The sequence below is a fragment of the Camarhynchus parvulus genome, chromosome 2, assembly GCF_901933205.1.
Source record: "Camarhynchus parvulus chromosome 2, STF_HiC, whole genome shotgun sequence".
NCBI classification, from domain to species: Eukaryota; Metazoa; Chordata; class Aves; order Passeriformes; family Thraupidae; genus Camarhynchus; species Camarhynchus parvulus.
Genome location: NC_044572.1, coordinates 138,857,709 through 138,871,044, shown reverse-complemented (window position 1 = coordinate 138,871,044; position 13,336 = coordinate 138,857,709). Strand labels below are relative to the sequence as shown.

At 42.3% G+C, this 13,336-nt stretch overlaps 1 protein-coding gene across 1 annotated transcript in view; it reads left to right on the top strand.

Moving 5' to 3' along the window:
* The window catches only part of SNTB1 (syntrophin beta 1), a 113,055-nt gene that overhangs the window by 56,390 nt on the left and 43,329 nt on the right, over window positions 1–13,336 (top strand). The gene's annotated exons all lie outside the window — the stretch shown is intronic.

Sequence of the window (13,336 nt, the reverse complement as noted above, 5' to 3'; positions counted from 1 at the left end):
GCTGGTGTAATGCCTTTGATTCTCAGCATTTACATTTAGGCATAAACAAAAGTTAGATTTTCATTTGCAGAAAAGGATAAGGAGAAGTGGGGAGAGAAGAAAGTGGTTTGGGAAGGATGTAATCTCTGTAATCGCTTGCACTGCAATCCAGAAACTTTATTAGTATCTGTATTGTTTTCCATCTTTCCTTTTTATATTGTCTGACCTTTTAATTTTCCCCCTCCATGCTTTATTGTTTAGTATGATTTTACTTTGCCTTGGCTCTTCATCTCACGCAGTGGTTGCCGCCATAGTCAGTGTAGCTGACTGCTACAGAAGTGCAATTATAAACCAGAAAGAACCCTAGCAGTCCTTCTCAGCTTAGATCTAGATGTTTATTGATATTGGCCACTCTTTTTTCCACATATGTCTGCATAGTTTAAGGTTTGACAGCTGTATCACTTGTCCGAGAGTTTGTCTTTCTCTCTGCCATGGTGTGTGTTTTAAAAATACTCATACAGGTCGCATTTTTGGAATCAGTACAATGTAATGATACTTTGCCTGCATTTACTTTATTTTCTCATATTTTTCCCCTTTCTTTTTTGATTTTATTGTAGTTTTCACCTTCTGTCGCTCTCCTGACCCTCCTGGTTTGAGAGCCAGGACTGACTCAGAGGGACACACACTCATTGCTCATGGTACCTCTGTAGTGGAGCTGACTTTTTTGAACTATGCTACATGTGTGTGTTTTCTTCAGTGTTACTAGGAAGTAATGTGTGGGAGACTTATATTGCTTGTTATCATGGTTTTCATTTTGTGTTGCTGTCATTTCCTGTGGAAAGACTGACTTCTGATTTTTACTGCAGTCCAGCACAGTGCAGTCTAAGATGGATTTTTCCATCCAAGCATGCAGTACCTCACCATCATGTTAGCTGCTGTGTCGTAGTAGCACCCCATTAGCATCTTTACTGGTTTCAGTGTTTTTTAATAATTCTGAACACTGGAACTCATATTTCCCAGTATTAATGCTATTACAATGCAGTGACCCTTTCTTACTGGAATGCCTTCCAAGATAGTAATCCAATTCCAGAACGATAATTTTGTCTTCACTCACAGTAGAGCCTAAGCCACATCCTTACATGCTTACAACACTTCTGTTTCCTAACCCAGTGACCTGACACACAGAGATTTTGTAACTGATGGTGTCGCTTTGCTGGATGGCCTTAAGAGAGCTCTGCTGGCAGGATGCCAAAGCATATGTTGGCCATTAAAGGACTATATTGGACTATAACTGAGCTAATTTTCATTTAACAGCAAGTGTGGACATGGAAAGCCTGAGTTTTCCAGTGCAGTGATTTCTTCAGTATGGGCTGGGGATAATGTCAGCAGCCTTCTGGGACCAGGATGAACTGATTTGATGTCCAGCATGAGAAGATACCTATGTTAAGGGACCCAAAAGGAAATACTTACTTGTTGGCACTGAATTATCTCCAGTTCTTAGAAAGCTGCAGTGAAATGTGGATTTAATGGTCATGGAGGAGTATTGTTTTTCCCATTAGACCTGGTAGCCCTGCATAGGACTTTTTTCTTCTCATGGAAGACTGACCCCAGTTCAGAGATTCTCAAGTCTGTGTCTACTCTCAGATGGTTTTGTGAGCTTGTTATTTTGGAGCAGAAGTGATGTCTGATGCTTTTAGAGCCAGCAGTTCTCAGATGTCTCCTTCATCTGATCTGCCTGTGGGTTCATTCTGGAGGAGATCTTTTCTGTTACCTGTTAAAAAAAGCTGTAAGATACCAAGGAGAAGATCCTTAATACAAACCAATACCAAAACTAGTGTGTAGGATTTTTTTTAATAATAAAAGCACGGCAACAGGAGAAAAGATGTAGATCATCTATGCCATTCTTCTCTGTGTGCAGGGCTTGTTATATTTTAGGCTGGAAGAAACTGGTTAAAATAATTGCTACTTAAATCAGCTGTTTGCTGTGTTTTCACTGATAAGTGACCTGTTTGGTGGCAGCAGTACAGGTTAATGTCAGACCTCACTGAGGAGCATCCCCTCCCAAATGAAGGAACATGTGGAAATGACCATGGCTTGTAATGCCAAAAACCAGAAAATCTTCTGCAGTGTAGAAAGCTTTTCATCAATTTCTGATGATGATATTAAGGAACAGGAGAAAAAAAAGGTCTCTCAGGTGAAATTTTTTCTGTTGGTGCTTTTAAAATCTTGGGATATAATACAAAGGTACTTCTGTACACAACACAGGAGACACAACATTCCCTGGAGAAATGAGACAATGCTATGTGGGCGGAAAAGGTTTTCTCATCTGCTCTTGAAGTCGCCCTAAAGTTCTGCTTGCACATCTTTCAGCCAAACCCAGGAGGTGTGGGCCTGATCCTGTCAGCACTTGGTGTGCACACATCATGTTCTTCCAGTGTCAGGAGTCCAGAGCAGTGTGATCCTCACAGGGAACTTCAGCAGGGTCCAGCCTTAATGATTGGGTTATTCATTGGCAAGATTTGGCCCTCTGATGGGAAAGGTTTGCTTTGGTCTGGAAGCTAGGAAAAATGGACTGAGATGGATTCCCAGTAGTGAACTTTTCCTATCACTGTCCATTTCAGGATTGAACTAATTACAGTCAGAAGATAAAATTGATCGGGTACATTCTATAGGTGTGTGTTGGGTTTGCATGGCCAGGTTCTGGTAGCAGAGAAGCTACAAAGGTGGCTTCTGTGAGAAGCTGTCAGGAACATCCTCCATGTCTTACAGTGCCAATGGCAGCCAGCTCCAAGGTGGACCCACTGCTGGTCAAAGCTGAGCCAACTGGGAATTGTAGTAGCACCTCTGTGATAGCATATTTAAAAAGGAAAATAAAGTTGCTTTGCAGATGTAATTGTGGCCAGATAAGATTGGAGTGAGAATATGTGAAAGAAACAGTCCTGCAGTCCCCACGGTCAGTGAGGAAGGAGGGGCAGGAGGTGCTCCAGGGATTGTAGCAGAGATTCCCACAGAGCAGCCCATGGTGAGGCAGCTGTGCCCCTGCAGCCCATGGAGGATCACAGGAATGCAGAGATCCACCTGCAGCCCATGGAGGATCACAGGAATGCAGAGATCCACTTGCAGCTCATGCAGGAGCCCATGCCAGAGCAGGAGGATGCCCAAAATAATCTGTGATTGTATGGGAAATCTGTGCTGAAGCAGGTTCCTGGCAGAGGCCTGTGGGGAGAGAGGAGCCCAGACTGGAGCAGGTTTGGTGGCAGGACTTGTGACCCTGTGAGGGATCCATTCTGGAGCAACCTGCTCCTGAAAGACTGCACCCTGAGGAAAGGGAGTTACATTGAGCAGTTCATGAAGCTCTGCAGCCCATGGGATGGACTCACATTGGAGAAGTTCATGAAGATCTGCATGAGAGGAACCCCACACTGGAGCAAGGGAAGGACTCCTGTCCCTGAGCAGCAGTGGCAGAAACAACCTGTGATGAACTGTGTAAACCTCATTATCTGTCTCCCTGTACCACTGGAGGGGAGTAGGTAGAGCCTGGGAGGGAAGGGGGTGGGGGGAGGGAGATGGTGTTTTTAAGATTTATTTTACTTCTCAATAATCTCAGTGATTTTGTAAGTAATACATTCAATTAATTTCCTGAAGTTGGAGCCTGTTTTGTCTGTGATGATATTTGGTGAATGATTGCTCCTGGTCCTTATCTCAGCTTAGGAACCTGTTATATTTTCTGTTCCCTCACCACTAGTGGAGGGGAGTGATAGAATAACTTTGCTGGGTGCCTGGAATTCAGGGTCAACCTGCTACAAGATGGCAGAAGAGCTGGCTGGTATCCATTCATTCTGGACTGCACAGTGAGCTGCATCTGGGAATTGCCTGAGCTTCCCAAAACATCAAGGAGGTGCAGAACAGGACAGACTGAGACCTATTTACTCCAAAGGCAGCAATAGATTCAAGGAACTTCATTACTTTGAGGTGTTTTTGTTTGTGTGATTTTCTTTTTTTTGCATTGGGAAATACTGATGCATTAAATGAAGTGTTCATTGAAGATCTGTTGCAAAGCCATTGCTCCCCAAACTTCCTTTTACACACATTTTTAAATAATAATTTCTTCTTACACTATTTAATAACAGCAATGTCAGTAATGCACAGTAATAGTGTCCATGAGATTTAACATTTTGAACTGTATTGGTGTATAAGTAACTTATGCAGTATGAAATAGCAGTGTGATTCTAACATGGCATTTCAAAATCTTAAATATAAAACAATTTCTAGTGAATTTGCATGTATTTACTTTTGTTACAATAAGACATGAAAACAAAAGCTGAAGCTTTTTTAAGAAAAAAACTGAATTTCAAACAGATTTAACATGACATAGTAGAAACAAGTCCTTGCATCAAAACACTTGAGTCGTGAATGCTCACAACAAATATAAGGCATAAGCAAAAGATTGTAAAAATGCAATAAAAAGACAGACATCTTGGGGTAGATGAGGGAATGAAAGACCAAGCAGCTCCTGTACCTCTTCAAGTTCCTGCTTATATAGCTTAAGGGGAACTGAGGGGATAGGGAGGCAAGTGTTAGGCAGTAGAGAAGGTTCTGGATATCTCACTGATGAAAACATGGTCTGGCTCATGCCCCCAGCCTGCCTCTCTCCTGTTTAGAGAACAGGACCATGCCTTGGTTCTGCCAGCTATCAGCAGGCCCTGGTGTGCTGATTCCTCCAAGAGCAGTGTGCCTTAGGGGTGCACCTTTGCAGCCTGGGGTTTTTCTCTGCCTTTGGGGGAATGGTTTCCCTGAGCCACTTATGTTTGGGGCTCACAGAGGGCAGGGCTCTGCCACAGAGTGACCAGAGAACCAGGATGAGTTACAGCCACTCTTGGAGAGCGCGGGTCACACTTACCTTGTTTTCTGCCTCTTAGGAGGTAGTTTGACAGCACTGAGCGTAGCCAGTGGCACTGGCAGTAGCAAGCCCAGATGGGGTTAGTGCTGGGAAAAGGCTGTGCCCTGCACCAAGGAGGAAGGAGGTGATGCCCATTTCCACCTCTGTGCTGGCATTGCTGACACGCTGGAGCTGTGTCACTCCTGGGTGGACACCCACAGCTCTGTGGGGCTTCCTGGGGAGGTGGGAATTTATTTCCCTAGTGCACAGTACAGATGTAGCTGGACTTGGCTCTGGTTTAGGAAACTGGGGCCTTTTTTCTGTTCCTGTATGTTGTAGGTAGGCAAGGAAAGACAAAGAATTTATGTCTGCATGAGGCATAGAGCATGGATAAAGATATAGAATGGGCGCATTACCAGTATTAAAAGTCTCCCTCCACATCTCCTCAAGGAATTTGTGCTTTGCTCCTTGTGTTGTTATTGAGCTGCTCTCTGGCTGTAGAACCTCTGTGAAATGCAGAGACCATACTTAATTCATAGTGTTGTTGTGAGCTACAGCTTGAGATCCTTGGATGAAAGGCACATAGCAGTTAATTATCATTATTGGTGCAGACATGTTGTACTGTATGAATATCAATAAGTCCTTTGAAGAAGTCATTGAGCATGCTTCAGTCAGTCTGATTTATATCAAGAATTTTTGTTAGCATTTGGGGTTTTTTCCTGGTGGCCTGTGTTTATTATCTCCTTAGATACTATATCAACAATCCAACATTAAAGTAAAGCAACTTGAAAGAGTATAATTCAAATCCAGAAAAGAACAGAAGTGCCAATAATCAGGGTGAAACTCTGGTTGACTCTCCCCTCATCCTTAAATCACCCTGTTGTGCTATCACAGTGTGCTTGGTCTGTTACAGCCTTGCCCAGAAAAGGCTGCGAATTTAAAGTCATGATGAAAATGTGTTTCTAACCTTAGCTTCCAACTATTTTACTGTAATGGATCCGAATCCAGCTTTTGTGTGAATCTGGATGTCTCTTGTTGTATTCCTGTTCTGTAACTGCTGATCTCCTTACAAAACCTGCTCTTTACTGGATGGGATGAACAAGAAGCAGCACCTGAAGTTTATGTACTGTTGCCTCTTTCAAGTTGAAAGAACTTAGGTAATTTAGCTAAAAAGGCATTGGCTGCACCCCTTCAGTACTCTGAGGGCAGGAGAGGGAAGAATTTGGGGTATGGGCAGCAGGAGTGGAGTTGTGGAATGGGTCATGGGGAAGGCCTCCTCTTCCTCCTCGATACCCTGCATGGCTGTGGGACCCTTCTCAGTAGCCAGGGTCAGTGCATTCAGGGCTAGGGTTGTCTCATGAGGGACCTGTAACGTTGCATTTTTTCTCTCATAACAGTGTTTTGGGGGCAAGTCATTAACTGCTACAATTAATTCATTAACTGATAGATTTAATAATGAATGGTTCTATAATTGGTTGTCTGACAGCTCTCTGCCATCTACATAATCTGCTTTTTGGGCAGTCCTGCAATTGCTGGTGCATTTTGTAAGCTGCAGTCATCTATCTTGATCAGGGGAAGTTTTCTAAACCTGTAGGAGCTGGAGCCCTGAAGCCTCTAGACAGAAATGATGACTTTCAAATTTGTTTTTCATTACGTGAAATAGTTGTTTTCTATCATTTGTGAAACTCCCCACAAGTCAAACAGTTTTAGTTTGGGTCATACCAATTTTTCTGTTAGCCTCAATTTTTTCTTATCTTTCTTGAAAGGCCACTGAGATCAGACACTTCTGTAGGACTATCCCTCCCATAAAGATGAGCATTTTTGATGTTTTGAGACAAATCACGAAACTAAAGTGAACTTCATTACTTGTTTTTTTCATTATTTAATTCTTGTTCTGTTAAGTCATGTTAAAATAGGTTTCTAATGTCCTAAAGGCTGGCGTAGTCTCTGGATAATGGCTTGAGAGCTGAATTACTGGGAGATGCACCAGGATCTGGGGACACGGTGGAAACCCCTGAGTTTTCCTGCAGGGTGTTTGAGATACCAGTGAAGAACTGGATTGTTACAGCCTGTTGTGACTAACCTTCAATCTCTGCAGGTCCTGGTGAATTTGGGACTAGGCATGTCTCATTTTCTTGAAAAAAAAAGATGAATCTTTTCTCCTGGTGTAATGGCATGGGGCTTTCTCCCTTCCCCATCCTTCTGGGCCATACAGGTGAGCTCCTGATGTCCTTCCCATCTCCAGCATAAATCAAATAGGAATGGGTAAACCTCTTGCATGTGTAACTCAAAAGCAGTGCCTGTGCATGCATGCATATGTGTGACCATAAATAAAACTTTATGGATGTCTGTGTGTATGTGTGAGCTGGGCTGAACATGACCTGACAGGATTAAAATGGGTCCCTGTGAGTTGGGTGGTGAGGAAGGATGTGAGTGATGAGGAGGTGGCAGTAACTAAGGCTGGAAGAAATCTTTCAGCTGGATATTTGATTAACAAGCTTTTAACCGAAGTCTTTATTTCCTGGGAAAATATTTAAATAATGAAAAAACCCCACTATGTGCTGGTGGGTTTTTGTGTTGCATTTTGGGTTTTTTTCAGCCATTGCTTCAGTTAGGGGAATTTTGAAAAAGTCAAAGAATTTGGATTTTTCCAATCAGCTTCCGCTGTAGAGGGGTGAGCTGAGAAATGGAAAAAAGAGCAAAGGAACTGGAAAATAATCAGGTGAAGGGAAACAGAAAAAAAGGAACTGCCTTGAGAAATGGATGGAGGGAAGAGAGGAGCACAAATTAAGAAAAAGTGATTTAAGAAGAATCCAACCAGCAAGGCAGAGCAGCAAACCCAGAGAGTGAAGACTGCAGTGGACTTTACTTAACAAACACTTTTGTAAAAAAGAAAAAAAGACAAAGCTCTGAGAAGGTGTAGAAAGATAGATGCTCTAAGAAATGTGTCACAGAGTAAAGGAAAAGGAAGAGCAGTGGGAGTCCTGCAGGGAAGAGGAGAACAAATAGTTATTCATGTTTTTACGTGCATCTGTATGTAAAGGTATGTAAGTGCTGACACCCAAGCTGCTGCTAAATGATGTTGAAGAGCAGTTTAAAGACTCCTGAGATGTCCCAAAGAAAGAAAGTTGATGTGCAAGGGTTTCAGTTTCCCGGTATGCTCCCACAGTCCTTGTGTTATGGTTTGGAGACAGTGACAACCTCAAGGCTCTTTTTCCTGCCTGGCTGTTGTCCTGTGCTCAGTGCTGGCCTTTCCCTCACCTCCCAGCCCATCTGCAAATTGGATTTCAGTCTCACAGCTCTGATCTGGCCTGATCTGCCATTGATTAAGGAGCAGGATTTTCGCTGTATTTAAAGCTGCTCTCTCTTGCACCTTATGTAGTCATGGAAATGGCAGCAAATGGCAATCACAGTGTGAGCCCTGGTGCTGGGCTGCCATCAGAGGTGCCCCAACTCAATGTTGGTAGATGCTGAGGCTGGTCCTTAGTGCTTAGGTTGCGTGTGAATACTTTGCTACTTTAATAATACTTTCTGGTCACTTCTAGCTTGCTTTCTCCTGTGTTTCTGCTGATGGAAATTCCTGTTTTACTGTAGTAAGAGTTTTGCTGAAGTTGCTACTTCTTCTCATCACTTACCTACAGCTTTTCCATCAGTCTCTGTGTCTATTCAATGGGAAGATGGGTCTGCTGCCAGTTGTGAAAGTGTCAGGAGATGACCCATGCACACTGTCCCCAAAGAAGCTGGCACTATCTCTGGGAGGCTGGTTCCCAGGTGGGGCCTCTTCCTACAGCACTCAGAGGCCAGTAATTGATCCAGAAGGAATATGTGGCTTTGTAGTCATGGTTGTCTGGCTTTGGTTTTCCTTCACTTGGCAAGTAAGCAGCGATCCCTGGGATTCTTGATCATGGAAGTCAAAAAGTAGATCTAGAACATAATGAGACATTGAGACATACCCTGCTAGATAAGGTGGACCTGCCCTTTCTCCCTTCCAGCAGGACTTTCTCCTGTGACAACTCATCCACAAGACAGAGCTGATGTGTCAGCAGCCCTACTAATTTTCCCTGTTTCCATATCAGTTTTCACCCACACTTGTGGATCACATCCTCTTCTTTCCCTTGGGTCCTACTACAGCACTTCCTAACAGCAAAAGTGGTGTTCCTTCCACAAGGCATCTAATTCATCTCCAAACCCATGAACTTATGCAGCAGCATGAGACCCTCCACCCTCTTCTCAGTTGGAAGGGGTCATTTACCACTATTACCAGCTGCACTTATATGATCTTTGCCAAGCCCAGATGCAGCTCCAGCTGCAGAAGGTTTGCTTTGCTGCTGCTGCTTTGAGTTTGGCTGTGGCTTTGCTTCTGGGAAAACAGCTGCTTCAGGGACCTCTGGTCAGTGTATTGAATATACCAATCACATCTTCTGTTCTTAAAATTTCGGCATCTTCTAATGTTCAGTCAAATTATTGACATCTCTATGAAATAATGCTGTTTGTGGGGGTTTTTTCCAAATAATTTACCCCAGTTCCTCCTTCAAACAGCGCTTTTGGTCTTGTTTTGTGCTGATTCTGGTGTGAAGAAGGCTGAACTCTATATTCCTGGATTACCAATATTCAGTGCAATTACAACCAGAATATAAAAGAAAAAATCAAGAAAGTAAAATATAAGAGATCTTTTGGGCACTGTGGTGTAAGAGTCGTGCTCCTTAATATCCATATACATTTAAAAACTATTCAATTACTTTTGTGGTTGCTCAGGGTGGAGAAGGCAGTGTGTGATGTCTCCGCAGAGTGGTCAGCATCTGCATGCGGCGGTGTGAGCAAGTCCATTGCAGACCCAAATCCTTTCTTTACTTGCAAGTAGCACAACTCCTGTGATATTGCTTGTATTAAAGCCCAGCTGGTGGCAAATAGAAATGAAATCAACTGTGACAGCTCATTAGTGATATATACACCCTCTGGTTGGACATCGGTCTAGTCCAGCTCCCAGGAAAGTATCAACATCATTTTTAGCACTGTAAGCTGAAAGTCACCAAGTAACACTTAATACAGCAAGTACTCTTCTGACAGCAAGGGGACCGAGAGCCTTTCACATAGAAAAATTTCACTTGATTACCAAGCAGGGCTTGCTTGGTAAAATTGCTTTCACTTCCATTTAGGTTCATCAAATGAAGATGCTTCTTCAGAGAGTATGCTGGGGAATTTATTGCAAGCCTAACAGTCTCTCTCTGGAATATTTTCCTTACAGACTATGCCCAAAGTTTCCATTGCTTAATTTTAATGTATTCTGTTCCTGGTTCATCTCCTGATGCAGCATGTAGAATTCAAAAGAACCTTAATAGTTTTTTTTAAATTTATTTTATAACAAAACCTACAACTTTTCAAATATAAATCAGGTTGTGTTCTTCTAAATTCTCCCTTTTCCTGGAAAGGTTCCTATGTTTGTGCACTCAGAAAAACCAAAATTATTTACTGTGGTTTCATGTGCAGACAGTGATGGAGGAGAAGTGCAGAGTGAACAGTCTGGCCTTTGATTCATCTTTAAGTTTGCAAAGTCAGTGACAGAGTGTTTTGTTCCTCTCTGTGCCTGTGCAAAATCAAAGTAGTGTGATGGACTTGAATAACTCTGGCTCCAGCTTATCATTAACTTCAAGGGATTTACTCCACACTTTAATCAGTTACTGAATACATAATCTGACCCGGGAAGAGTCATGAAGTGTAACTCAGTGCCTGATTTGGTCCTGAGCCAGTGCTGGTGGCAGAAATACTTTCAAGAGTTTTGATAAAAGGTATTTCTTAGATAATGAACACTCCTACAGAAAGGAGCTTTATCAAAAGTGGAATGAGTATGGTCTACCAAACATTTGTTTTCAACTTCTTCTGATCCTCTGTGAAGTAGAAAATCTGATGAAGAGAGGAAGGGAGTTTTCCTCTTACGTGCCCGGTTACAGCATTTGGAAGCACTGGGTTTTGTGTCACCCCTGTGTTCTGCGGGTGGAGAAGGGGATGCTGGAAACACTCCTCAGCTCACTGTGGGTCTTTGAGAAGGAGAGAGAAAATTACTCTTTTATTATAAGGTTTGCCAAATGATCTCTGAGAAAATGTGATATTATTCATATGCATTGCCAAGCTGGAGAGATGCCGCGCATCTTGGCAGTCATCGAGAGCTAACATAAAATTCCTTTGGGTTGGTATGGGCTTTATCAGAAACAGCTCCATATGCAGTATTTACATAACTGTGGTGGAGTGTGAGAATAAACACAGCTGTGGCATTGCCCTAAATATTTCAATTCACTGGGGAATTAACGGAACTTTATCACTGAACTGCAGATAAACAGAAGTCAGTAAGAGGTGGTCAGTTTAGCCAAGGAACAAATCAAAACTATAATGGCTAGACTGCTGGAAGCATTTAAGTGCCTTAGTCTTGGAGTTTACTAAGGTCACTGGCATTTTCTTCTTTTCAGAAAGTATGGAAATGCCATCAGTCAGCTGCTATACAGAAAGCATCATCCAGTTGGACTGGTGAATCAAAGCAGCGTGGGCTGAAAGGCAGAAAAGGAAAGAGTTTATAGGGATGCAGCAGTTTCAGCATCTGATTGCAGTCAGAGCCCATGGGCTTCCGGGAAGATTTAAAGTTTATTTTAGTATCTCCATCCCAGTTGACTGTGGAGACAGGAGTCCTGGGTTTTGGGTGGAAATCTGCAAGCTTGGTTTCCTGAGGTTTCCAGTCCAGATCTTAGAGCAATTGCCAGTAGCAGAATTCAGGCAGTTGAGGATTTAGACTTTGGGGTGTGTAAATAAAAGTTGGCCCGTGTAGCAGCTTGCTGAGGAATGATGCCTGCAGGTGTATTTCTGGGAGTGGACAAGTGCTGTGGATAAATAATAATTTAAGAATAATTTTCAGCGTGGTCAAAGCAGCACCCTGTTTTGAACTAAGTTTTGAGAAGTGTCAGTAGTATTGTCCAGTCATCTTGTTATTCAGCTCATGGAACAAGGAAGACTTTCTGCATTGTTAGTGCATCATCATCACACTTTGGTGACTTTGGACAAGCATTCCCAAACTAGCTCTATTACAAGTCACTGAGGGATGAGTATTTTTGCAAGCATGGCTCAGTCCGTGTGTATGCATATGTATACTAGAATTTAGACTTTGATATCACATTTGAATATGTAGATATTAGAAAGAATATGCATGGTTTAGAACCCCTTATACAGAACTGTTGACAACTGTCTAAATGTTCATTATTTTAGAGGATAGAACTCTTGTAGAAATACTTAAATAGTCACCATCAAGGAAAATACACTTTGATGAAGGGCAGAGTACTAAAATACCTGTTTGTATGTTAATCCACTTGTTAACTGGAGGTAAACAAGTTGCCATTTGGAAGCTCTTTCAGCTCTCAATAATTTATTTTTAAGTCAAAACCTGCTACAACTCTAACTTACAAAGAAATCACCAAGTTTTCTGCTGTTCCTTTGCAACTGAAAAAGCAGCACTTTCTTCTGAGCCTTCAGAGTCTGTGTTCAGCACTTTGTTTACTGCATGATGTGCAGCAAGTTTGTAGGTGGAAGTCCCCTGTAGAAACCACAGGCTTTGTAAAGAGCATTGTTTCACACAATATATGTGGTGTGTTAACATTTTTCAAATGCAGCACAGTACTCCTGTGTTGTCCAAATAATTTTTGTTTTTAAAAGAAGTATTAAAATGGGAGACAGAGGACTGAAAATGCTGATTGCTGCTCCTGGCCTGTTTCCTGCCTTGTCTGGGTTCTTCACTTTTCCATTTTTTTGTTGGTGAAATGAGGATTCTCTCACTGACCTCATTTGTGAAATACTGTAAGATCTTCTGCCAAAAACTGTTCTGTAAGTAATAAGCAACATTTCACTGATTACCACAATGTATTTTGAAAATCCAAGCCTGTCTAGCTTGTTTTTGGTAGTGGCTGCCTACAAGAACACACTCCAACTGCAGTTCAGAGTCACAGTGGGACTCAGCAGTGGGAGAGCTGTGTTTGTGATGGAAAGACAGACTGGAGTGTGGTAGCTGTGCATGATTGTAATGATTTGTAGACACAAATGGCTAAATCCTAACCATGAAGGAGATGGCTGTTTCTAGCAGTTCAGAAAAAATGGGAGTGTGATTTGGAACGTGCCTATCTATAAATATAGTTTTCTAGTTCGCAAGACTGCCATCATGTATCAAGTAATTTTACTTTGGTACTTGAAACTGAAAATTTGGTGCATCCTGGGGTGGCTAAATAAGAACATTAATTTTCAGATAGTGCTGAACTGCAGCAGCTTTACTGAGGAAACATGTATTACTCTGTTGGCTCAGTGCTTCCTGAAAAATCAAGCCACTTCTTAAACTATCCAATGATTTAAGACCCTGAACAGTTCAGCTGCTGAGTTTGGAAAATCATGACCTTTTCTATATTTAGAACAGTGTCTACGTGGAAACCTCCCCTTCTCAAAATGGACAAA